We start from the raw sequence: 25,890 nt of genomic DNA, 5'->3' as shown, positions 1-25,890 counted from the left end.
CAGGGCACTTATTACAAACGCATGGGTTATGTGTAGGCTACACTGCCCAGGGTCGTGAGCCCCAACATTCAGGCAGTAACCAGCAATAGGCAGGATTGATGAGGTCCTTTCTCTTTCAGAGTTGAGAGAGAGAGAGAGAGGGGGGGGGGAGCACGGGATTAACAAGAGGATCTGCTTGGGATCTCCCAGGAGCAAGGCCTATTTGCCCTTCTGAGCAGCTGCATTCACCAAGCCTTCAAACACTAGTGTGAGGCAAGCTGCCCATGGCATGGCTAAGCTACACTATCTTCTATTGTGAAGAACAAGGTTCCTGAGGCTCATGTGACACCAAACCTTCTGAAGCATTTCTTGCTCATCCCCAAAGAGGCTCTGACTTGGTGCACTTCTGAAGAATCACAGGTGAGTGATATTGATCCTCTAATGGCCAGGGGTTCTGATTATTTTTCCATAAGAAGTGTGTTTCTTTCTCTGAGCTCTCAGACAAAAGCCTGATGTCCAAGCTCAGTTACACAGGAACATCAGAGTTGTGTGAGTATAGTTATCAAATGTCACATGGGTGAGGCCTCCTGGAACATGTAGAATCCATATAACCTGTCTGGAGAGGATACATAATCACACAGAGCACATGTCACCTTCGTTCCTAGCCTCCTAATGTTTCTCTTCCCATTAGTCTTTCTCTGTTCCCTCCCTGTCCTTCAAATAGTATAGGAACAACACACCACCTTATGAACTTTATAGCAGGGGAGAGACAAGATGGCAAGACTCTTAAAACATAAGCTGGTAGGCTGAGAATTTGAAGGTGAGATTTATATGGATAGATGAGGTGACAGTCAGAGAAGGACTGTGTTAGGTTGCTGGAACAATGGCTCTTTCAGATATGCATATCGTAATCTTGACAGAACCAAGAATATGACCAGTATTACCACTTTAGGCACAAAATAAACATACATATTGACAAGATGGAGAGATGACCTAGAGACAGAATAAGAGATGCTTAAAGACAGTGTTGGATTTTAAGGCTTAGAAGGGCTCTTGCAACCTAGGAATGCAGCTATAGGTGATGGAAAAGGTAAAAGAGGCACAGAAATAACCAAGGGTAATGGTACTGCAATGACCTTAGCTTAATTCTAATGAAATCATGAAAAACACCTGATATATACAACCGTAGGGCACATACTTCTATTTTAATTAATTATGACATTGGTATAAAGCTCAATTTAAGCATAGACAAAAAAATAGAATGGAAGGAAATATGCAGAAGAGTAGGCAGGGTGTAATTTAGGGAGATCATTAAGGTCAAAGGTCAAACATGAAGTCAGGTAGGGGCCAGGTAGAGAGAAAAGCAGGTAGAAATTCCAGAAGTTGAGATAGAAAGACTGACAGACAAGGAGACCGGAAACACAGCAGAAGGTGGGTGGTGGTGAACAAGGTGAGAAGAAAGAATGAGATGTGAGCAGATGGAGTGGGGACAAGAGTGAGTGACAGAAAGACAAATGGCAGACAGCATGCTGTTGGAGCTGTCTTGTGCTGTCAAGATTATTGGAGCTTTTTGAGATGCAGGTAGATCCCATTCTTGGACTTCAACACAAGTCTTGGTATGGGGATTGGGATCCTGGTGGGATCTGGCAGCAGCCTCAAACAGAGCAGGGTCAGGGCTATGGCCACCTTCAGTTCATTCATGGCAAACTGTTTCCCAATGCAGTTCCTAGGTCAGAAAGGTGCAATAAAATAACTGTCCTCAGGTTCTATTGTGAGCTGTGTAGGCATTGTCCTCTGTGCCCTACCATAGAACTGGGCATCTAGGGCAATCTTCCTTACCAGTCAGTCACACATGTATACCTCTCCCTTGGGCCTTCATTCTTTCTGTCTTTTTCTTTTATTGTATTTTTTTACTTTGGGTTTATAATTACAACCCTTCTCCCTTTCCTATCCTCTTTCCAAACTCTTCCATATAACCACCTAATCCATTGCCACTCTCCCTGTTTCTCCTCACACAGTCCCTCTTCCCATCCTCCCTTCTCCTTCTCAGAGAGGTTTGAGCCTTCACCCTCAGTACTCCCCCTTCCCACTGCCACTCTGGCACATCAAGTCTCTGTAGGATTAGGCATACCCTCTCCCATTGAGGCCAGACAAGGCAGTCTAGTTAGGGGAACATATGTCACAGACAGGCTACAGCTTTAGGGATAGCCCCTGCTCCAGTTGTTGTGGGACCCACATGAAGACTGAGCTGCACATCTGCCTCATATGTGCATGAGGGGGCTCATTGCAGCCTGTGTAGGCTCTTCAGTTAGTGATTCGGTTTCTGAGAGCCCACAAGAGTACAGGTTAGTTGACTCTATTCATCTTCCTGTGGAGTTCTTATGCCCTTTGGAGCCCTCAATCAAGCTCCATCCAATGTTTGATTGTGAGTCTCTGCATCTGTTACAGTGAGCTGCTGGGTGGAGCCTCTCAGAGGACAGATATGCTAGGCTCCTGTCTTTCATGTTCTTTCTTGCTGTCTTAATCTTTTACAAATACCCCTCTATTCTGAGACTGACTCTAATCCTGCTTTGAGAGACAATGAATCAACCAGTTCAGACCAGCCAGCCTCTTAGCAGCAGTCTTTGACTAGTTGACTCCTCATATTAAGTTTCTCATCCACCAGTGGGGATTTTACTGCTTAGGACAACATGGAGAGGGGTGGATCACACTCTTAGGAATCAATGTCTTGGGAGCAAAGTCAATATGGTTTTAACATAGTAGTCAGATGCTAATAGAGAAGTTCCTAGAAAACATACCAGTTTAGCGGTCCTCAAACTCCTCCTACTCAGTGGTTAGACTCCACTTCCTCGTCAGTCCACAGGACCTATAGGCCTTTAGTTCTATTTCCGTACATCTCCTGTATGTTAACGTCCTCAGTTTTCTGCCTGGACTTCACTGGTTCCCCTCAATTCTCTCACTTACTCTTGACCCTCCTAGTCTACCAAACTAATAGGATAGTGTCTAGATGGCTCAGCTGCAATCACACCCCTAAGTTATTGCCTCCCCACCTCCTACCCTTTCTGCCCCTACTTATCTCAGCAAATGTTGAAGCTGAGGAGAAATACTCTCTCTGTCTTCCTATCTGTGTATGTGTGTGAGTGTGTGTGTGTGTGTGTGTCTGTCTGTCTGTCTGTTTGTCTGTCTCTGTCGCGCGCCCAATGTCCCGCCAGCAAGAACGACGCGCGGCAACAGGATTCTTCTGCGAGCAAGCCTTTACTGTGTTACAGCTCTTCTTAGTGTTACAGCTCTCTTAGTGTTACAGCTCTCTTGAACAGGGACTCCGAGCAGCAAAATCGCTCGGCTTATATAGACAACAGTATGCTAATTATCTCTCAGGGATTGGTGGGGCTTGGATCACCCCACTACTTGTCCTCCAGGGATTGGCGGAGAATGAATCACCTCATTAGCATATTAACAGTCAACTAACACCTGGTGCATAAACCGCACATGTGCAGTACCGCTGTTCACCACTAGAGGGAGCCCTAGCAAGGGGACAAGCCTGCACATGCGCAGTAAGTCGTTTATATCCAGACAAGGCTGGATGTCGGCGCCATCTTTGTTTCGCCGCGCCGCTCTCTACATCTCCCCCTTTTTTGTTTAATAAAATGACTGGTCTAGATCTGGGTGTCACGTCAATCTTGTCATTGCTCCTGTCTTAGGTCGTTCTCATCCAAACTCGGCCTTACCCGTCATAGAGTTACCCTATCGCCACTGGGCCCCATGTCTTAGGTTGGTCCGAGTTCGAGGAAAGTTGCCCGTCCCTGGATACAATGACTCCACATGACTGTGACAAAAATGATCTAGGGCGAACTCTTGATCTTTCAAAGAGGCCAGCCATATGTTGGGAGAAGCACCCTTTTTAATGGTGGTCATAGCCTGGTAAACAACCATTTTGTGTCTGGTATGTTCTCTTTTTAAACAGCCAATAAGCCAGAGACCTACTCCGCATCCCAGGAGGACAATGGCTCCCCGGGACAAACATGCCCGCCCACTCCTTGAAAAGGGAGAAAGCATTGGTAATCCATGAGGTAAAGTCTTCAACTGTGATGGGGTCCAGCCTAGTGCTGTTGAGGACAGCAATCTGCATCAGCAATTGTCTTGATAGTTGCTCTGCTTTCATGGACCAGTTTCCTTTCAGATAATTCGAGATTTCTTTGCTCTGTTGAAAATTCTGAGAAAAGTTAGCTCACAAAGGAATAATGCATAAACCTCTAAGGGAGGAAACACAAGACAGCTGTGTCATATGATACAGTGCTTCAATTTGTTCTTGAACTAAATCTATCCTTTGATTGGCTAATAGAAGGCCAGATGCCAAATGGGTATTAAATTCTTCTTGTATCTCTAGCACCACTGCAGTTCTTTCTACAATCTGATTGACAGTCTCAGCCGTCTGTATTTGATTGGTCATAGCGATTTCAGCTGTGGTAGCTGCGGCAGCAGACAGCACAATGGCTGAAATTATGGCTGCCGTAATTCCAAAATCTCTTTTGGCTCCCAGCAAATTAAGAATAGGAAAGCTATCTGGGTTTGCCTCCACTGGGATTGGCACAAAGGAGGGAATCTTAACCATCACTGCGGTGTCATTAGTGCCATCCCAGCATTCAGCTAAATAGCAGACTACATCAGAGCTATTACAATTTAAAGCACCACTGCTTACATTAGTGCTTATCAGAAAAAAGGTGATCTAGCACATCCTGAAGTACTAGTGGCAGTATTATTTACCAAGAGGTTATTATATTGAATATTGATCAACCTGGTATCACCTTTTTCTGGTAGCTGAAACATTATACAGCACGAAGTTCTCTCCCATCAACCTAGCAAAGGGGGTCAGGGATGTATATGCCCCTTGCTCATTGGACAGCACCCATTGAAACCAAGACCAGAGATTATGCTTGTCAGTCTTATTCTCAAAAGAGTAGAATTGCTATGAACTGGCATGGGTACTGGCCAGGATCTGGCAATAGCCCACAGGGTGAGAGAATTAACCTGTATTACCATTCCCAGTAGTAATAGTAGGGTTCGTAGTCTCATCTTCAGGAAGAGCAGAAGGCAATTTTCGAGTCAAACACTCAGGTACCCAAATTGGATTTTCTTGATTCTGCGGAAAAACACAAATCGCTCCCCTAGATCTCGAAATCACGGGATCTGGGCCACGCCATTCATCAGTTAAGACATCCTTCCACTTTACTTCTGCATTAGTTATAGGTGTAGTAGCAGCATGGCGATCCGCAGCAGAGCAGCCATGCGCATCCAAAATTAAGAAATTTAGAGTAAATAGAGCTAAAGAAAGTTGTTCTTTTGGTGTTCGGCTGCTGGCAATTCCCTCTTTTTGTTTTGTTTTTTTTTTTTATAAGCTCTTTTAAGGTACGATGTACCCTTTCCACAATTCCTTGTCCTTGGGGATTGTATGGTAAGCCTGTAGTATGACCGACCTGCATTGTCTGGCAAAATGCCTGAAAGAACTTTGCAGTGTAGACAGGCCCATTGTCTGTCTTGAGACTATCAGGCTTTCCCCAGGCTGCCCATGCCTCTAAGCAATGGCTAATGGCATTACAAGCCTTTTCACCAGTCATCAGAGTAGCGTGTATAATACCGGAACAGGTATCAACAGAAACATGAGCATATTTTAAATTTTACCAGTTTTATGTCAACTTTCTGTTATCAATGTTACATTTTTTTTAAACCATATCCAATAACTTAAAAGCCAATAGTCCATAACTAAGGCATGTAGAGAATATTTATACATTTAAAACCAATCAGAAAACAAAAATGAAGTGGCTACACATACCTTTAATATTTAAATCAATCACCATTTTTACTTTTTCTAGCTGTAGTTTTAAGAGAAACACCTTGTCACCTGTTGAGTCCAATAATCACAGTCAAAGATTTTTCTAAGAGAGACAGCGATCAGTTCCGTTACCTTAGAAGCTGTGAAGCTCCTTGTGTCTTTAGGATCGGCTAGTGTAAACATTTAGCCAGCCCCCTGGGGAGCTTACCCAGCCAACTTAGGCTTCTAGCTACAGATGCAGGCTCCAAAAGCCAATTGAAACTTTTTATTTATTTGTTCCTTTCTTGAAAGGAGTTAAAGCTACATCAATGGGTGAATCAACCAGCATTTAAAATTTTAACCTTTTCTTTTAAACATGAAACACAAAACATTCAAGCAAGGAGAAGCAAAACCCAGACATAAATTGACATACATGGACAGCTTGGTGCACCAAGGACAGACAATAGACACAGAGGAAAAGAACTAGATGGTGTTCCACCAAAAGGACCCAAACATCCTACCTAAAGAACCCAGAACCAGAAATAAGCACTTCTCCAATAGGAGCCAGCAAGGAGGCAAGACGTCTCCCACCTCCTTCTGTTCCCAGGAGAGCTCCAAAAAGTTTAAGCTCATTTCCTTCTTTTGCCAAAGCATCTGTGGAGAGTTCGGGAGGAATGTTTTTCTCAACCCCATTCTCTCTCTTGTCCAGGGTGTAAACTGTCTCTAGTCAGGGTCCAAAGACTAGAAGCATCTATGAGAATCGACTTTGCTTCTCTAGATTTTAACATAACTCTAAAAGAACACATACACAAAAACATTTTACCATTATTACCTTGTCCACTACCACTACCCCAAATCTTTATCTTTGCACATGCTTTCAGTTTCTGTGATCCTTCTGAATTCTGCTTACTGGGGCCTTTAAAATCTGTATCCACCACCTGAGTTCCCATTCGAGGGGTCAATACGAGTCTGGTGGTCGAACTGAGGTCGAGTCCTGCGCTTCCTTTTGTTGCTCTGCGGGAGGCCCGGGACCCGATGGTTCTACCTTTAGTTTCACTTTCTCTAAGCTGTCGGTGATGCTTTCTAGATTGTCTGACATTTCTAAGGTCAAGGCTTTTAATGAATATATCTTATTTGTTTCCTGGTCCTGATTAACCTCTTTTTTTATCTCTGCCTTCTCTCTGTTCCTTTTATCTCCTTTTCTTTTCTTTTTTTCTTTGGAGACCTTTTCTCCCTCTGACATACTTTGTTGCTCTGCAAGGACCCTCTGACCTGTCCTAACGGCTCTAACGGCTTCCTCACATTGTTTATCCTCTAAGCAGGCAGGGACCATTTGCCAAAGAGGTTTTGGTCCGGGCTTAAGCTTGCCGTCTGTGGCTTCTCTATCCCACACAAAGAAAAAAAGAAACAAAATTACCAGCCTTGCCCACAAAGGATCCATAACTTTAGGTTTCTTCACAGTGGCTCTCCACCTAGGCCCATATCTTTCTTCCTCATATATGGCTGCCTCTTCCTCTAATTCCTCCTCCTCGGACTCTGACAACTCTTGCTCAGAGTCACTGCCAGACAGTTCTAAGGCTTCTAATTCTTTTAGTGGATACAAAGTATCCTCTCCGGATGACTTGTACTTCGTCCTCCGGGGCACTCTTATTTTTTCCTCCAGCGGCATTTCTTCTGCCTTTTGTATCTCTTTCACTTTTGTTTTAGTAACCTTTTTCTTTTTGCGAGCTCCTAATTTGAGCTCCTAATTTCTCACTCTGCTCCGTTTCTGCCTCTGCTCCGTTTCTGACATGCTCTCTTAAATCCAAAAAGGGGCATGCCTCTCGAAGCCTAATTTCTCACTCTGCTCTGTTTCTGACATGCTCTCTTCCAAAAAGGGGCATGCCTCTCGAAGCTTACCTTTTAATTTACCTTCTCGCAGTTCTGAATCCTCTTCAGCACACTGAAGGGTCCCCTGGCACCAGCGATGTTGGTTCCCGGGTCTCGGCACCACTTGTCGCGCGCCCAATGTCCCGCCAGCAAGAACGACGCGCGGCAACAGGATTCTTCTGCGAGCAAGCCTTTACTGTGTTACAGCTCTTCTTAGTGTTACAGCTCTCTTAGTGTTACAGCTCTCTTGAACAGGGACTCCGAGCAGCAAAATCGCTCGGCTTATATAGACAACAGTATGCTAATTATCTCTCAGGGATTGGTGGGGCTTGGATCACCCCACTACTTGTCCTCCAGGGATTGGCGGAGAATGAATCACCTCATTAGCATATTAACAGTCAACTAACACCTGGTGCATAAACCGCACATGTGCAGTACCGCTGTTCACCACTAGAGGGAGCCCTAGCAAGGGGACAAGCCTGCACATGCGCAGTAAGTCGTTTATATCCAGACAAGGCTGGATGTCGGCGCCATCTTTGTTTCGCCGCGCCGCTCTCTACATGTCTCTCTGTCCCTCTCTCCATCTCTCTCTCTGTCTCTCTCCTTCATTGTCCCTCCCTATGTATCTCTGTCTGTCTTTGTCCCCCCACCCCACCCCACACACACATTCTCAGGGCTCAGAACAAAGAACTTATCCTCATCGTCTGTCAAGCTATGCCATTGGTGCACTTCATTGGAGGCCACAGCTCAGTCCAGGACTTAGGACAGTGCCAGGAATGTCAATCATTCTACTAACTTCTCAGTGAGTAAAGGACAGTATCAAAGAAGAAAGAAATGATGTCTGTTTCCCACGGGTGTGGCTGATTCTGTAGACCAGCTTTCTGTTCTTGCTGCTGAACTGGAGGCAGTACCCTACTTCTTTGCAATTTTGTCACAGCATAGGAATTAGCCCAAGAAAAATAGCCTTAATAAATACTTTTGTCTTTGGATTTTATTAATTTTAAAAATAAAAATTCATTGGAGCACACAAAGGGTAACCTTTTATGGTAATTGAACTACCTGATTCTCTTCTATTTGTTAATGACCTCATCATGATTTCTAACTGAGCCCTAAGAGGAAGTGTTCACCCCTAGGTAAACTTATCCTAGATAAACAATATGCTTACAGCCTGCTCTGTGACAATTGATTTGGCATGGTAGAAGTCACAGAACTGTGGACAGAGAAAAGGATTCTTTCCCTTCATTACTTCCTTGGCACTTTGCATTCTACAAGATGATTGAGACCTTCAGCCTTTACTCATTTCTGAGCAGCTCTCTGCACTGTAACTTTCTCATTCAACAGCTCTTTCAGGCATGTTTGTTAGTGTACACATTAGTACATGTTATGTGAGGTCATGTCTCATATACCCTTTCCACTTTCCAAAGCTGGTAAGTGGACCACAGCCCTACAGTGTAAACTTCTCTCCAAATTTTGCTCATTGGGAAACCAGACATATTAATAGAAATTATTAGTAGAAATTTTGTTGGGCTAGAAGATAAACTATATAGAAGTAGACTCATTGGTGTTCACCCTACCACAATGGACCCTCATCTTTTCCAATTTTAAAAACAGAAAAAAGTGTTTTTATAGTCATTGTTGCAACTGATTGAAAAATTAAACAGAAGTGGCTGGATGGTTTGAGAGTGATAGAGACTTACATTCATCCTTTAAGATATGTAAAAGATGAGGGAAACAAATGCCTGAGAACCAGTTTGCATGAGAAAACCTAAGTATGAAGATTCATATTGTAGCAATGGTGAAAATGCCAACATACACTGAAGTTGGAAACATACACTGATGCAAGCTTACATGGCTATTGCAAACCGCCCCTCCACCAGGTGAACCCTTAAATACCAACTCTTTTGGGGGACACAGAAAATGCCCCCCTACAAGCACCTGAAGATGTCACATAGGAACCCAGGGAATCACAGATACTAGATATGTACCCAGAGACTACCCTTGTCTCCATTCCTTACACACAGTACACACCTCACCTTGCTCCTCCTGAGAAGGGCAGGAACAAGTGGCTGTGTTGGGAAGACCCGATAAGGGTCAAACACCTGCAGTGTGAATACCAGATTCAGGGTAGGCGAGAATCAAACTCCTACTTCTGGCTCATGAAGGGACCAAATGGTCAGGAGTGAGAGTTGGAGGGGAGTGTTGGTCCTGAGATATCTTCCTGTGACCTTCTCCCATCTCCCATTTTAACTCTGGGTTTGGTCACAAAGTTGGGTTGTGATGATGGCCATAAAAGGAGAGCACGGCTGTGATACCTTTGGGGTGAGTGGTACAAGGAATGAGTGGTTATGCTAATGGATAGGGCTCTAGCTCCCTTATTCAGCAGAGAATATGCACACACACACACACATGGTCGGCATGCTGGAATCATCATTTGGATTACACAGAAGAAGGATGGGCTGAAGTAGGTAAAGCACTGTGTGTGAGTTACTTGCGAACAACATGCATTTGGGTGTGAGAAGAAGAAACCATTTGAGAATCACTATTATATTAAGTAAATGATAACTCTCTTTTATCAAATGCCTTTCATGAGTCTTCTCCACACTCAACACTCCCAGGCAGCTTCCAAAAACAACTATTGTATACCCATTTTTAGATGAGATTCTGGAGCCTCAGCAAGACCCTTTCTTGTTCACACAGCTTCACTGTGGCACATGGGGAAATCATGCCCAATGATAAGTGATTATGTGGGTATTTTTCCTCCATGATATGGAACTAAGATCTGGTCATCAGGTGAGCTATCCCATCAACTTGGGGGATCCTCAGACAGTGGAATATGTTTCAACTATGACATGGGAGTCCCTGAATTTTCTCATTTGCCTTCACCCATAGAAAAACATATCTTCCAAGCACTTACCAAGTTCTTTTTTGCATTCAGTAATAATTTAGCAACTAATGCCTAAAGGCTCAAGTTCAATATAGAGGTTGGCATTTATCTCCTGACATTTTTCTGAAGTCTAACTGTATGTAAAGCACTTCACACACTGCCTTCTAACTTAAAGTAAAATTCCTTCCAACACTACTGATAAGACATGGGAAATCCATTAGAGACTTCACTAGTTCAAAACTGCTGAAGAACCTTCTTCTTTGCCCCTGCTGAGATGGTCTGGGGACTGCATACTTTTGGGTAAAGAGCATCCATCCGGGAAGGTGACAGGTGTGCTGAGCATTCTGCTCACAGATGGTACAGGTGGGTAGATACTCAGAGCCTCCTTGATGCACATGGTGGTATAGGGCATCTTGTCCAGGTCGTCCCTGAAATGAGGCCCATCTGAAAGTCACACAGAGCTAGGACAACCAGGAGCTTCCCATTAACAGAAGACAGAAATCTCATCCATATTGAGCTCCCACTCACCAGGTGATAGAAGCTCCATCTCCTAGGAGACTCTGGATCTCCTTCCTGCATCCCTGCTGGTGTTCAGGATTTGTGGCCAAAGCATAGAAGATCCAAGAGATACCGCTAGCTGTGGTGTCATGGCCCTCGAACATGAAGGTATCCACTTCAGCACGCAGGTCCTTATCAGATAAGCTGCTTCCATTTTCTATCTGGATAAGGCCACAGATGAGAGAGTAATGTTTTCTTTTTATTCTGTGATTCTAGACCAAGTCTCAAGTCTCTCGTGTGGTTTCCTACACTCACTCTGGCAAACAGAAGGATGTCCAGGAAATCCAATCGTCTTTTCTGCTTAACCTTTTGCAACTCTTCCTCATCCTGAAGTTGAGCCTTCCTTGATTTGATCACTTGGTCTGTGAAAGCATAGTAGATACCAGGCAGAGATGAAAGCACCATTCCTAAGAGGCCCATGTGCCCTCTTTCCTGACCTCTACTCCCCTAGAGGCCAGGATGCATATGGCTCAGGGTTGGTTAAGGTGTGAGAAGCCAGTGCACCTGACAGAGACCAGGCTGCTTCTCAGGATAACAACTGGAGAAGATCTTTATGGATCCTGCTGGAATGATTTTATTTAATAGCACCAATGTGATGCCTCAAGTAATCACTACATATCACTCAATATCCTACACCTTAGCTTCCTTGTACTAGGAAAGTACCCAGATGAATTCATCTTTCATTCTTCAGAGGGCCAAAGGACATGTCTCAGTCTTAGAGATTTTGGTGGGCCTCTTTAGACTGACCCTGGTGAAAGAGGGCAGAGAAAAGAACCAGACAGAACCTGTGTGCTCATGGGCAAGTCAACAGGCACTGTTGGCCTGGCAGCCATTAGAGGACAGACTATAGATGATGTCATTCTGGTGAAAGATGTTCCATATACGGAAAAAAGAGAGATTGTTCAGGTCCCCAACTGCCTTGATGTAGGACTTGTATTTTCTGTGAACACAAAAGAACAGAACAGTGGTAAGGAGATAAGACACAAAGACAGAGCAATAATTCCCTTAATTTGGACAGAGATAATACTAGGATGCATGTTGTTTCTGTTTTCTAACCCCGCAATCATCATGTCTTTAGAAGATGTCATGGCCATTCAGGCTTCCGCCTGTCTGGAAATCTGTGGTGTATCTGAGGCAGGGTAGAGAATCTTGTGTTTTGTAGATGTTAGTATCTAAGCTGTTCCATCTGCTTCTCAGGTGAGGCCACACTAGTTGGCAAGACCAAAGACTAGTTCAGCAGTATTACTCACCTGTCCAACTGGACACTGCCCTCTTGGCTGAAGGCACACTTCATGATGGTGTCCAACGTCATCAAGGTGTTGTGTTGAACGATCTCCAGGGTGGAATCCTGTCCAACAATCTGTTCCCATTTATCCTGTAATAGAAGCAGAGAACTGACTCCACGTCTCCCAGAAGACTGTTGATAACTAGAACAGACTCATTTCCTTCATCTGTAAATATGATTAAGATTCCCTGTATCAGAGGTTGTGATGGCTGATTTTCATTGTCAACTTAGTTAAGTTAAGAAACAGCAAAGGGACTCCCTGTGAACACAAGATGTTTTGACCAGGGAAGTACACAGGCTAATTGCATTTTTTTTCTCTTCTGTAGATCTTCACTTCTTCCTCCTTTCCTCTAAGTCCAATCACCTAGCCTCATACCCAGCTCCTTACAGAATTTTCTTCTTGCTTTCTGCCCCCATCCTGGAGGAACACCTTACTTTCCTCCATCTTGTAAAGCCCTTCGAGCCCATCTCTAGTCCTATGTCTCAGGTCCCAGTACTCAGAAACATTTTACCTGGAATCCCCAGTGCCCATACCTATCAGGACCCGAAAAGATTTTCTAAGAGGCAAGAAACAGTCACAACATTCTCTTAAAAACCAGAGGGGAAACAGAAACTGAGGAACAAAACACCTATTCAACAAAGACAAGACTTGTTATCATCACCTAGGACTCTAATCTTCCTAATCCCAGCTGCCTTGCTGCCAGCATAAAGCCACAAACAATAACAGCCAGGACAATCTGTCCTGCAACTCTCCACAGCTGGTCCTGAATATTCCAATGTAGTTAAAGTACAAGTACAAGACCTTGAAGCACTCTTTATGAACGCAATAGAGGCCCTTAAAGAGGAAACAAACTCCTTAAAGAAATCCATGAAAACACAGCAATACGTGGAAAAAATGAACAAAAACACTCAAATCCTGAAAGTGAAAATAGAATCAATAAAGAAAATTGAGGGGGCTGGAGAGATGGCTCAAATGTCAAGACCACTGACTGCTCTTCCAGAGATCCTGAGTTCAATTCCCAGCAACGACATGGTGGCTCACAAACGTCTGTAAAGGGATTTAATGCCCTCTTCTGGTGTGTTGAAGACAATTACAGAGTACTCATATACACAAAGAAATAATTCTTTAAAAAAGAGTTCATCTAAAGAAAAGAAAGGAAAACTGAAGGAAATCTATAAATAAAAAAATTAGGAAATCCAACAGGAACCAGGGAAACAAGACTCACTAACCAAATACAAGAAATGGAAAAGAGAATCTCAGCACTGAAAACACAATAGAAGAAGTGGATACATCAATCACAAAAAATCTTAAATCTAAAAAGTTCCTGGCACAAAACACCCAAGGAATCTAGGATACTGTGAAAAGACCAAATCTAACAATAATAGAAACAGAGGAAGGAGAAAAAAACTTAGGTCAAAGGCAGATAATATTTTCAACAAAGTCGTAAAAGAAAACTTCCCTAATCTAATGATGGGATGCCTATCAAAGTATAAAAAGCACACGGAACCCCAAATACACTGAAACAGAAAAGAAATTCCCCTCAGCACAATAATCAAAACACTGAATTACAGTGCTTATCAAAGATCTCAACATAAAAGCAATTACACTGAACCTGAGAGAAGAGAAAATGGGAAATAGCCTTGAATTTATTAGCACAGGAAGAGGTTCTCTGACCAGAACACTGTTCTCACAGACACCAAGATCAACAAGTAACAAATAAGATCTCATGAGACAGTGAAGCCTCTGCATGGCGAAAGATACCATATTTGGGTAAGATGGCGGTGTGCAGAATGGGAAAATATTTTTACCAACTGTACACCTAATAGAGGGCTAATAGTCAAAATATACAAAGAATGTAAGAAGCTAGATATCAAAGAAATGAATAGTCCAATTAAAATGAGGTACATATCTAATAAAAATATCTCAATAGAAAAAATTCAAATGGCTGAGAAACATTTCAAGAAATATTCAACATCCTTAGCCATCAGGGAAATGCAAATCAAAGCTACTTTCAGAAGAAAACAAGTGACAACTCATGCTGGTGAGGACATGGGATAAGGGAACAGTCATTCATTGCTGCTTGGAGTGAAAACTTGTACAGACACTATGGCAAGCAGTGTGATAGTTTCTCAGGAAGATAGGAATTGATTTACCTCAAGATCCACTCTAAAGAATGCTTCATCTTACTACAGAGACACCTGCTCAACCATGTTCATTGCTGCTCTATTCATAATAACCAGAAATTGGAAACACTCTAGATGTCCTTTAACAGAAGAATGGATAAAGAAAATGTACATTTACACAATGAAGTAATGTTCAGCCATTTTAAAAAAATGATTACTGTGGAAAAGCTCGCACTAGGTTGAGCAATTGGTCCATGTTGCAGTTCTGATTGTAACAGGATCATACTGCTCATTATGCTTTTTCAGTGTTCAAGTGGCAAGAAGACGTGGCCCATTATAAACCCCACATGCTGGCATGAAAGTTGTTCTCTCCCTATCCAGAAAAGCTTCTATTAGAAGATATATGGCAAGCCTCTGGCTGGATGTGTGCAGTCAGTGAACACAATGCTCATGCAGAATTCTGGAGGACTTTAGGAAATCTTACAACAAAATAATAAATACAGAGTGTAGGGGGCAGAGAGATGCCTCAGTTGGTTGAGAGCACTGGCTGCTCTTCCAGAGGTCCTGAGTTCAATTCTCAGCAACCCCAGGGTGGCTTACAACCATCTATAACTTCAGCTCTAAGTGATTTGATGCTCTCTTCTGACACAGACATACATGCAGTCAAAATATTCATACACATATAATAAATTAAAGTGGAGTATAGAATTGTGCATAGACTATTTATTAAGTCTATTTATTAAGTCTTTATGAACTTTATTAAGACTGTAACTAAGCCTCACATGTCCTCTTGTATTGTGTGGTGGGCAGGTCTGTGGCTTCTATGATCGCTAATAAATACTGATTAATTAGGAGAATGATGGAAATGAAATGTAGAAAGCTTAAGACTGAGCATGTCTGAGTTCAGCTTCAGATACTGCAGTTTAACAGGAAATAAATGTTTTTATTCCTCTGTGCTTTCAGATTTGTTTTATTTGGCAAAGGCAAAGGTAGGGCCAGCCGGTTCCCAGAGCTGCGATTGAAGGGTATTTTCCTGTAGGTAGATCACATCAGTGTGTTCTTGATTTTTGAATTTGGAGAAGTTGAATTTGATCCCAGTACAATTTTAATTACTCATTTTTATTTATGTCTCTCCAAAAGCCAAGTACCTCAGATAAACTTTTTATTTTAAAACTTTTAATTACTTTTTGAGTTTTGTTTCCAAAATGAACAAGTCCCTGGTAGAAACTACGTAGACAGAGAACTTAATGTATTTATGTGCCTGTGAATGTATTAATAGCATTAACAGAAAAGCCCAAGAGAAATTTTACAACTTAATTAAAGTCAAAGAAGCTTACGTGCCTTTTTTTTTTTTTATTAACTTGAGTATTTCTTATATACATTTCGAGTGTTATTCCCTTTCCCAGATTCCGGGCAAACATCCCCCTCCCCCTCCCCTTCCTTATGGGTGTTCCCCTCCCCACACTCCCCCCATTGTCCCCCTCCCCCCAACAGTCTAGTTCACTGGGGGTTCAGTCTTAGCAGAACCCAGGGCTTCCCCTTCCACTGGTGCTCTTACTAGGATATTCATTGCTACCTATGAGGTCAGAGTCCAGGGTCAGTCCATGTATAGTCTTTAGGTAGTGGCTTAGTCCCTGGAAACTCTGGTTGCTTGGCATTGTTGTACATATGGGGTCTCGAGCCCCTTCAAGCTCTTCCAGGTCTTTCTCTGATTCCTTCAACGGGGGTCCGATTCTCAGTTCAGTGGTTTGCTGCTGGTATTCGCCTCTGTATTTGCTGTATTCTGGCTGTGTCTCTCAGGAGCGATCTACATCCGGCTCCTGTCGGTCTGCACTTCTTTGCTTCATCCATCTTGTCTAATTGGATGGCTGTATATGCATGGGCCACATGTGGGGCAGACTCTGAATGGGTGTTCCTTCAGTCTCTGTTTTAATCTTTGCTTCTCTCTTCCCTGCCAAGGGTATTCTTGTTCCCCTTTTAAAGAAGGAGTGAACCATTCACATTTTGATCATCTGTCTTGAGTTTCATTTGTTCTAGGCATTTAGGGTAATTCAAGCATTTGGGCTAATAGCTTCTGGAAGCTATTAGCTATTATATTGGGTTATTTGTTTCCCTGTGGTCTAACTTCTTGAGTTCTTTGTATATTTTGGATATAACGCCTCTATCTGTTGTAGGATTGGTAAAGATCTTTTCCCAATCTGTTGGTTGCCGTTTTGTCCTAACCACAGTGTCCTTTGCCTTACAGAAGCTTTGCAGTTTTATGAGATCCCATTTGTCAATTCTTGATCTTACAGCGTAAGCCATTGGTGTTTTGTTCAGGAAATTTTTTCCAGTGCCCATGTGTTCCAGATGCTTCCCTAGTTTTTCTTCTATTAGTTTGAGTGTGTCTCCTTTGATGTGGAGGTCCTTGATCCACTTGGGACTTAAGATTTGTACAGGGTGATAAGCATGGATCGATCTGCATTCTTCTACATGTTGACCTCCAGTTGAACCAGCACCATTTGCTGAAAATGCTATCTTTTTTCCATTGGATGGTTTTGGCTCCTTTGTCAAAAATCAAGTGCCCATATGTGTGTACCCGGGTTCATTTCTGGGTCTTCAATTCTATTCCATTGGTCTATCTGTCTGTCTCTGTACCAATACCATGCAGTTTTTATCACTATTGCTCTGTAATACTGCTTGAGTTCAGGGATAGTGATTCCCCCTGAAGTCCTTTTATTGTTGAGGATAGCTTTAGCTATCCTGGGTTTTTTGTTATTCCAGATGAATTTGCAAATTGTTCTGTCTAACTCTTTGAAGAATTGGATTGGTATTTTGATGGGGATTGCATTGAATCTGTAGATCGCTTTTGGTAAAATGGCCATTTTTACTATATTAATCCTGCCAATCCATGAGCATGGGAGATCTTTCCATCTTCTGAGGTCTTCTTCAATTTCCTTCTTCAGTGTCTTGAAGTTCTTATTGTACAGATCTTTTACTTGCTTTGTTAAAGTCACTCCGGGGTACTTTATATTATTTGGGTCTATTATGAAGGGTGTCGTTTCCCTAATTTCTTTCTCGGCTTGTTTCTCTTTTGTATAGAGGAAGGCAACTGATTTATTTGAGTTAATTTTATACCCAGGCACTTTGCTGAAGTTGTTTATCAGCTTTAGTAGTTCTCTGGTGGAACTTTTGGGATCACTTAAATATACTATCATATCATCTGCAAATAGTGATATTTTGACTTCTTCTTTTCCGATCTGTATCCCCTTGACATCCTTTTGTTGTCTGATTGCTCTGGCTAGAACTTCAAGAACTATATTGAATAAGTAGGGAGAGAGTTGGCAGCCTTGTCTAGTCCCTGATTTTAGTGGGATTGCTTCAAGTTTCTCTCCATTTAGTTTAATGTTAGCAACTGGTTTGCTGTATATGGCTTTTACCATGTTCAGGTATGGGCCTTGAATTCCTATTCTTTCCAGGACTTTTATCATGAAGGGGTGTTGAATTTTGTCAAATGCTTTCTCAGCATCTAATGAAATGATCATGTGGTTTTGTTCTTTCAGTTTGTTTATATAATGGATCACGTTGATGGTTTTCCGTATATTAAACCATCCCTGCAGGCCTGGGATGAAGCCTACTTGATCATGGTGGATGATTGTTTTGATGTGCTCTTGGATTCGGTTTGCCAGAATTTTGTTGAGTATTTTTTGCGTCGATATTCATAAGGGAAATTGGTCTGAAGTTCTCTTTCTTTGTTGTGTTTGTGTGGTTTAGGTATAAGAGTAATTGTGGCTTCGTAGAAGGTATTCGGTAGTGATCCATCTGTTTCAATTTTGTGGAATAGTTTGGATAATATTGGTATGAGGTCTTCTATGAAGGTTTGATAGAATTCTGCACTAAACCCGTCTGGACCTGGGCTCTTTTTGGTTGGGAGACCTTTAATGACTGCTTCTATTTCCTTAGGAGTTATGGGGTTGTTTAACTGGTTTATCTGTTCCTGATTTAACTTCGGTACCTGGTATCTGTCTAGGAAATTGTCCATTTCCTGAAGATTTTCAAGTTTTGTTGAATATAGGTTTTTGTAGTAAGATCTGATGATTTTTTGAATTTCCTCTGAATCTGTTGTTATGTCTCCCTTTTCATTTCTGATTTTGTTAATTTGGACGCACTCTCTGTGTCCTCTCGTTAGTCTGGCTAAGGGTTTATCTATCTTGTTGATTTTCTCAAAGAACCAACTTTTGGTTCTGTTGATTCTTTCTATGGTCCTTTTTGTTTCTACTTGGTTGATTTCAGCTCTGAGTTTGATTATTTCCTGCCTTCTACTCCTCCTGGGTGTATTTGCTTCTTTTTGTTCTAGATCTTTTAGGTGTGCTGTCAAGCTGCTGACATATGCTCTTTTCTGTTTCTTTCTGCAGGCACTCAGCGCTATGAGTTTTCCTCTTAGCACAGCTTTCATTGTGTCCCATAAGTTTGGGTATGTTGTACCTTCATTTTCATTAAATTCTAAAAAGTTTTTAATTTCTTTCTTTATTTCTTCCTTGACCAGGTTATCATTGAGTAGAGCATTGTTCAATTTCCAAGTATATGTGGACATTCTTCCTTGATTGTTATTGAAGACCAGTTTTAGGCCGTGGTGGTCCGATAGCACGCATGGGATTATTTCTATCTTTCTGTACCTGTTGAGGCCCGTTTTTTGACCAATTATATGGTCAATTTTGGAGAAAGTACCATGAGGAGCTGAGAAGAAGGTATATCCTTTTGCTTTAGGATAGAATGTTCTATAAATATCCGTTAGGTCCATTTGGCTCATGACTTCTCTTAGTCTGTCTACATCTCTGTTTAATTTCTGTTTCCATGATCTGTCCATTAATGAGAGTGGGGTGTTGAAATCTCCCACTATTATTGTGTGAGGTCCAATGTGTGTTTTGAGCTTTAGTAAGGTTTCTTTTACATATGTAGGTGCCCTTGTATTTGGGGCATAGATATTTAGGATTGAGAGTTCATCTTGGTGGATTTTTCCTTTGATGAATATGAAGTGTCCTTCCTTATCTTTTTTGATGACTTTTAATTGAAAATTGATTTTATTTGATATTAGAATGGCTACTCCAGCTTGCTTCTTCTGACCATTTGCTTGGAAAGTTGTTTTCCAGCCTTTCACTCTGAGGTAGTGTCTGTCTTTGTCTCTGAGGTGTGTTTCCTGTAGGCAGCAGAATGCAGGGTCCTCGTTGCGTATCCAGTTTGTTAATCTATTTCTTTTTATTGGGGAGTTGAGGCCATTGATGTTGAGAGATATTAAGGAATAGTGGTTATTGCTTCCCGTTATATTCATATTTGGATGTGAGGTTATGTTTGTGTGCTTTCATTCTCTTTGTTTTGTTGCCAAGACGATTAGTTTCTTGCTTCTTCTAGGGTATAGCTTGCCTCCTTATGTTGGGCTTTACCATTTATTATCCTTTGTAGTGCTGGATTTGTAGAAAGATATTGTGTAAATTTGGTTTTGTCATGGAATATCTTGGTGTCTCCATCTATGTTAATTGAGAGTTTTGCAGGATACAGTAACCTGGGCTGGCATTTTTGTTCTCTTATGGTCTGTATGACATCAGTCCAGGATCTTCTGGCCTTCATAGTTTCTGGCGAGAAGTCTGGTGTGATTCTGATAGGTCTGCCTTTATATGTTACTTGACCTTTTTCCCTTACTGCTTTTAATATTCTTTCTTTATTTTGTGCATTTGGTGTTTTGACTGTTATGTGACGGGAGGTGTTTCTTTTCTGGTCCAATCTATTTGGAGTTCTGTAGGCTTCTTGTATGCCTATGGGTATCTCTTTTTTTAGGTTAGGGAAGTTTTCTTCTATGATTTTGTTGAAGATATTTACTGGTCCTTTGAGCTGGGAGTCTTCACTCTCTTCTATACCTATTATCCTTAGGTTTGATCTTCTCATTGAGTCCTGGATTTCCTGTATGTTTTGGACCAGTAGCTTTTTCTGCTTTACATTATCTTTGACAGTTGAGTCAATGATTTCTATGGAATCTTCTGCTCCTGAGATTCTCTCTTCCATCTCTTGAATTCTGTTGGTGAGGCTTGTATCTACAGCTCCTTGTCTCTTCTTTTGGTTTTCTATATCCAGGGTTGTTTCCATGTGTTCTTTCTTGATTGCTTCTATTTCCATTTTTAATTCCTTCAACTGTTTGATTGTGTTTTCCTGGAATTCTTTCAGGGATTTTTGCGATTCCTCTCTGTAGGCTTCTACTTGTTTATTAATGTTTTCCTGTGTTTCCCTAAGTGTGTTCATGTCTTTCTTGAAGTCCTCCAGCATCATGATCAAATATGATTTTGAAACTACATCTTGCTTTTCTGGTGTGTTTGGATATTCCATGTTTGTTTTGGTGGGAGAATTGGGCTCCGATGATGCCATGTAGTCTTGGTTTCTGTTGCTTGGGTTCCTGCGCTTGCCTCTCGCCATCAGATTATCTCTCGTGTTACTTTGTTCTGCTATTTCTGACAGTGGCTAGACTGTCCTATAAGCCTGTGTGTCGGGAGTGCTGTAGACCTGTTTTCCTCTCTTTCAGTCAGTTATGGGGACAGAGTGTTCTGCTGTCAGGCTTGTAGTTTTTCCTCTCTACAGGTCTTCAGCTGTTTCTGCGGGCCTGTGTCTTGAGTTCACCAGGCAGCTTTCTTGCAGCAGACAAGTTGGTCTTACCTGTGGTCCCGAGGCTCAAGTTTGCTCGCAGGGTGCTGCCCAAGGGCTCTCTGCGGCGGCAGCAACCAGGAAGACCTGTGCTGCCCCTTCCAGGAGCTTCAGTGCACCAGGGTTCCAGATGGCCTTTGGTGTTTTCCTCTGGCGTCCGAGATGTATGTACAGAGAGCAGTCTCTTCTGGTTTCCCAGGCTTGTCTGCCTCTCTGAAGGCTCAGCTCTCCCTCCCACGGGATTTGGGTGCAGAGAACTGTTTATCCGGTCTGTTTCCCTCAGGTTCCGGTGGTGTCTCAGGCAGGGGTCCTGCCGCTCCTGGGCCCTCCCCTACGGGAGCCCAGAGGCCTTATACAGTTTCCTCTTGGGCCAGGGATGTGGGCAGGGGTGGGCAGTGTTGGTGGTCTCTTCCGCTCTGCAGCCTCAGGAGTGCCCACCTGATCAGGCGGTGAGGTGTCTTTCCCACAGGGTCTGGGAGCAGAGAGCTGCTGCGGGCCCGGGATCCGGGGGCGTGGGACCTCCAGCAAACACAGGACGTGCCCGGTCCTAGATGAACTCTGCCTCTGTGTGTCCCGATCTCACCAGGCAGCTCTCTTGCAGCAGACAAGTTGGTCTTACCTGTGGTCCCGAGGCTCAAGTTTGCTCGCGGGGTGCTGCCCAAGGGCTCTCTGCGGTGGCAGCCTTACGTGCCTTTTTAAGGAAAAAAGTCTTCACACATCAATATTTCTGCATTTTGAAACCACTAAACACACTGATTTTTCTCCTAAACCACAATGTAATACTTGTACAAGTTTGGGAAGATAACACAAATAAAATGGAATTTTAAAAAATAAATTTATTTGTTTTATTCTTTAATCCTTTTTTTACAGTCCAGACTGCATCCCCCTCCTGTTCTACTCTCCAACCACTTCCCATTTCATACCTCCCCTGACCCCATGTCTAAGAGGATGTCCCTAAGCTTTGAGCGCCATCCCTCCAGGTCTCCCTACTCCTTGGGGCCTCAAGTCTCCTGAGGGTTAGGTGCATCTTCTCTCACTGAGACCAGACCAGGAAGTCCTCTGCTGTATATGGGTCAGAGGCCTCATATCAGCTGGTGTAATGCTGCCTGGTTGGTGGCTCAGTGTCTGAGAGAACTCAGGTCAGTTGAGACTGCTGGTCTTCCCCTGGTACTACCCTCCTCCTCAGCTTCTTCCAGCTTTTCCCAATTTCAACCACAGGGATCCCTGGGTTCTGTCCATTGGGTGCTAGTATCTGCATCTGAATCCTTCAGCTGCTTGTTAGGCCTCTCAGAGGGCAGCCTTGCTAGGCTCCTGTCTGCAAGCACACCACAACATCAGTGACAGTGTCAGGCCTTGGAACCTCCCCTTGAGCTGGATCCCAATTTGGGTCTGTCACTGGACCTCTTTTCCCTCAAGCTTTTCTTCATTTTTGTTTCTGAAGTTCTTTCAGACAAGAAGAATTGTGGTTCAGAGCTTTTGACTGGGGATGCCAACCCCTTTCCTCACTTGATGTCCTGTCCCTCTGCTGGAGGTGGACTCTACAAGTTCCTCCTCCCCAGTGTAGAGCACTTCATCCAAGGTCCCTCTCTTTGAGTCCTGGGAATTTCTCAACTCCCAGGTCTCTGGTGCATTCTAGAGGGTCTCCCCACCTCCTACTTCCAGAGATTGCCTGTTTCCATTCTTTCTGCTAAAATGGACATTTTTAAAGAAGCTAATCAGTTCCATAATCAAATAAAAGAGAATTATTTGGTATGTGTGTGGTTGTTGTTATTTGTTTGTTTGTTTGAGGCTGAGTCTTACTATATAGACTTGACTGTCTTAGAACTCACTCTGTAGACTAGGTTGGCCTCAAACACATAGAGCTCCTTCTGGCTTTGCCTCCTCAGTGCTGGGATCAATGGTGGGCACTGTTATACCCAACCAGTATGTTCTCTATTGTTTGCTTCTAATGGCTCCAATCTTAGCTTTGGGTATAAAACTTAAAATAAACTTCCAGTCCCCAACTGCACCTGGGAGCAGATCCTGTGCTCCAGCTACTACCACCCCTGCCAATCACAATCACAATCAGGCTCCCAGGCTCATAGGAGGGTCAGGTTTCAGTAAGAGAGAAGCAAGTCCAGTTAACACCAGAGATAAACAAATGGCAAGAGGCAAGTGCAAGAACATAAGCAACAGAAACCAAGGCCACTTGGCACCATCAGAACCCAGTTCTCTTACCACAGTAAGCCAACTGTTGCCTTCTGTGCTGTGCTAAGATGACAACACCTGTCTCCTATGTCTTAATTATAACAGTCCATCTCTCGAACTCACGGGATGTACTCTATTAAAGTGAGAAAAGTGACTGAAAAGTATAAAGCTTGAACTTGGACTGAGTTCAAATTAAACTTCTCCTATGTAGGGGACGATCCAATGAGTGCCAACATCAATCCTTTAGTGTCTGTTGAGTCTTTTCACCTTTGGTCATTATTGAGTATATCTTTCTCAGCTGTGAGTCCTAGAACCAGAGAAATAACTTTTGAAAAGATTTTGATATACAGTACTAGCTGGAGGGCAATGTTCTTTGGAGTTGATGTGTACTTAGAAATTAATATAATCAAAATGTATTATATGGAATATAAAAAAAACAATGCTGAGTATGCCACTATTTTCCCCACAACCAGGCATCCTGGGTCCAGAAATCAAGGGATGGAAATAAGAATGGCACATGTTCCTTGCTCCCCTTAGTGACTGAACAAAAAACACATCTTGGCCCTGTCTAATAATCATGTTGTCAAATGGCCTGAAGGATTAACTGGGAGAAAAGCTTCCACTGAAATCCAACACTATTTTATTGACCCTGATGTTCTGTACTTGGCATTTTGGGTGATTGTGGCATTGAGTCAAAGAGAACTACTGTATTATTTGATAATTGACCCTGATTTTCAGGATGATCTTGATAGAATTCTTACCAAAGAAGGAAGGGAAAGAATGTCTGGAACCAAGAACTATCACTGAGTATCTTCTATCCCTTAATACATCTTTTCACTAAAGCTATTTGAATAAGACAACAACCCAATTCAAGCAGGATTTTGAGGACCCCAGAACTTCAGCGGATAAAGATTTGGCTTACTCCACTATGTGAAGACAAGCTAACCTACTGAGGATTGTGTATCCATCAAATATGTGTTTTCAGATTAAGTACTTTCAAAGGGATGAACCATTCCAAGTTAATAAGTGTGAAATGTAATGTTTGGCTTTTAAGTTCCTCATGACTGTGGTGAATTACCCGGCCATTCAGTTATAAACTAGTTTAGTTCTGCTGTGAATAATGACTATAATTAGTTGACTTCAGTTACAAGAGTTGATTCTTGGTGGGCCTAATCTACTTTGCCTTAAGTGCAAAGCTCTAGAAACTAGAAGATGGGAGAAAGTGGTTTGCCCCGAGAACTCCTGAAAAAAAATTACTTTTTAATTCAGGGAAAGCTGATGCAGACATCTGACCTGCAAATATGGAAGACTAAGTATGTGCTGTTTAATCCATGAGAACAGTGTTATTTCGTAGCAGCAAACTGGGACAGTCACATTGGCACAGACATAACAACAGCAAGGGAAAGACAAGGGCATGGGGCAGGCATTTGTGCAGGGAAGAAAGGTGGTCAGAAATGAGGAGGACACTGACACACAAGCAGGAAGGAGATAGCTGGAAAGACAAGCAAGTGGGGAATCTAGAGGCAGGGGGATGGGAGAATCCACCGATGGCAGGCAGAAAAAAGACTAGGGAGCAAACCAAAGCAAGGATGAGGCCAGACTGGAAGGGGTGGGAGCAAATGACTGGAAGACAGAATGGCAAGCAGGAGGCACTTGGAGCCTGTGTGGTACTTGCCCTTGTTAATACTATTGGAGCTTTCTGAGACACCAATGGACCCATTCTCGGATTCAGCAGAAATCCTGATATAGAGACAGAGACTCTGGTGGGATCTAGAAGCCACTCAAAGCAGAGCAGGGTCAAAGTTATTACCACCTTCATCTCATTCATGATGAATTGTTTTTTCCATCGCATTTCCTGGACCAGAAAGAGGCAACCGAGGGAGAAATGGACTTAAGTACTGTGTAGATTTCAGAGAGACTGGACCTGAAGCCCACCTCAGAGCTGAAGATGTGAGGCTCTGTGATGGGCTCACCCAGGATGCATTCCTTACCTGTCACACCTACTTGACTCTTGACCCTGATTTACAGATGCCCTTATTTTGGCAAAACCACCTTTTATCTTCCTGGTGATGTTGACCCTAATCCTGATCTCAAAAATATAACACCTGTCATGTTATGACTTAGCGTTTCTTTACCGTATTTCTCCTACTATGAGCTTCTGGCTCCCTGGTGTGGAAGAGCAGGCCATACTTCTAAGGATCACAGTCCACTAGGACAATTTTTTATTTTTATTTCATCGTTTTTTATCTTTATTATAATCAGAGGGAAATCAGTTGTCAATGGAGAAGCTCCTATAGAAGGCATGAGGTTAGGGATCCTCAGGATGATGCCCCATTGGTCTCCCACTCAGTCCTCAGGCTCCACCCCTTACCTCCGATCCAACAAGCACCAAGAGCCTTCTAAGTCCACTGAAGAGATGTCCTGTGTGTCATCATCAGTCTGTTCTTCTGGACTCTTCTGCTTTCCCTGGCCATTTTCCTCTAAGGAAGCGTCAGTGTCCTTGATGGTGTCCAGGTGCTGCAGCAGCAT

At 42.8% G+C, this 25,890-nt stretch overlaps 1 pseudogene across 1 annotated transcript; it reads right to left on the bottom strand.

The window, feature by feature from the left end:
• Positions 1-790: 790 nt before the first annotated feature.
• On the bottom strand, positions 791-25,890 carry Cyp4a8-ps1 (cytochrome P450, family 4, subfamily a, polypeptide 8, pseudogene 1; annotated as a pseudogene). Its single transcript, XR_005505176.1, has 9 exons — positions 25,733-25,890; positions 12,350-12,526; positions 11,915-12,039; positions 11,355-11,506; positions 11,070-11,260; positions 10,836-10,969; positions 9,906-9,969; positions 9,691-9,756; positions 791-1,705 (listed from the first exon to the last, which is right to left on the bottom strand). The product of XR_005505176.1 is annotated as a cytochrome P450, family 4, subfamily a, polypeptide 8, pseudogene 1 (transcript).

The sequence above is a fragment of the Rattus norvegicus genome, chromosome 5 (assembly GCF_036323735.1).
Source record: "Rattus norvegicus strain BN/NHsdMcwi chromosome 5, GRCr8, whole genome shotgun sequence".
NCBI lineage: Eukaryota > Metazoa > Chordata > Mammalia > Rodentia > Muridae > Rattus > Rattus norvegicus.
Note: the sequence above shows the minus strand (reverse complement) of the source record. Positions and strands in the feature narration are given on the sequence as shown.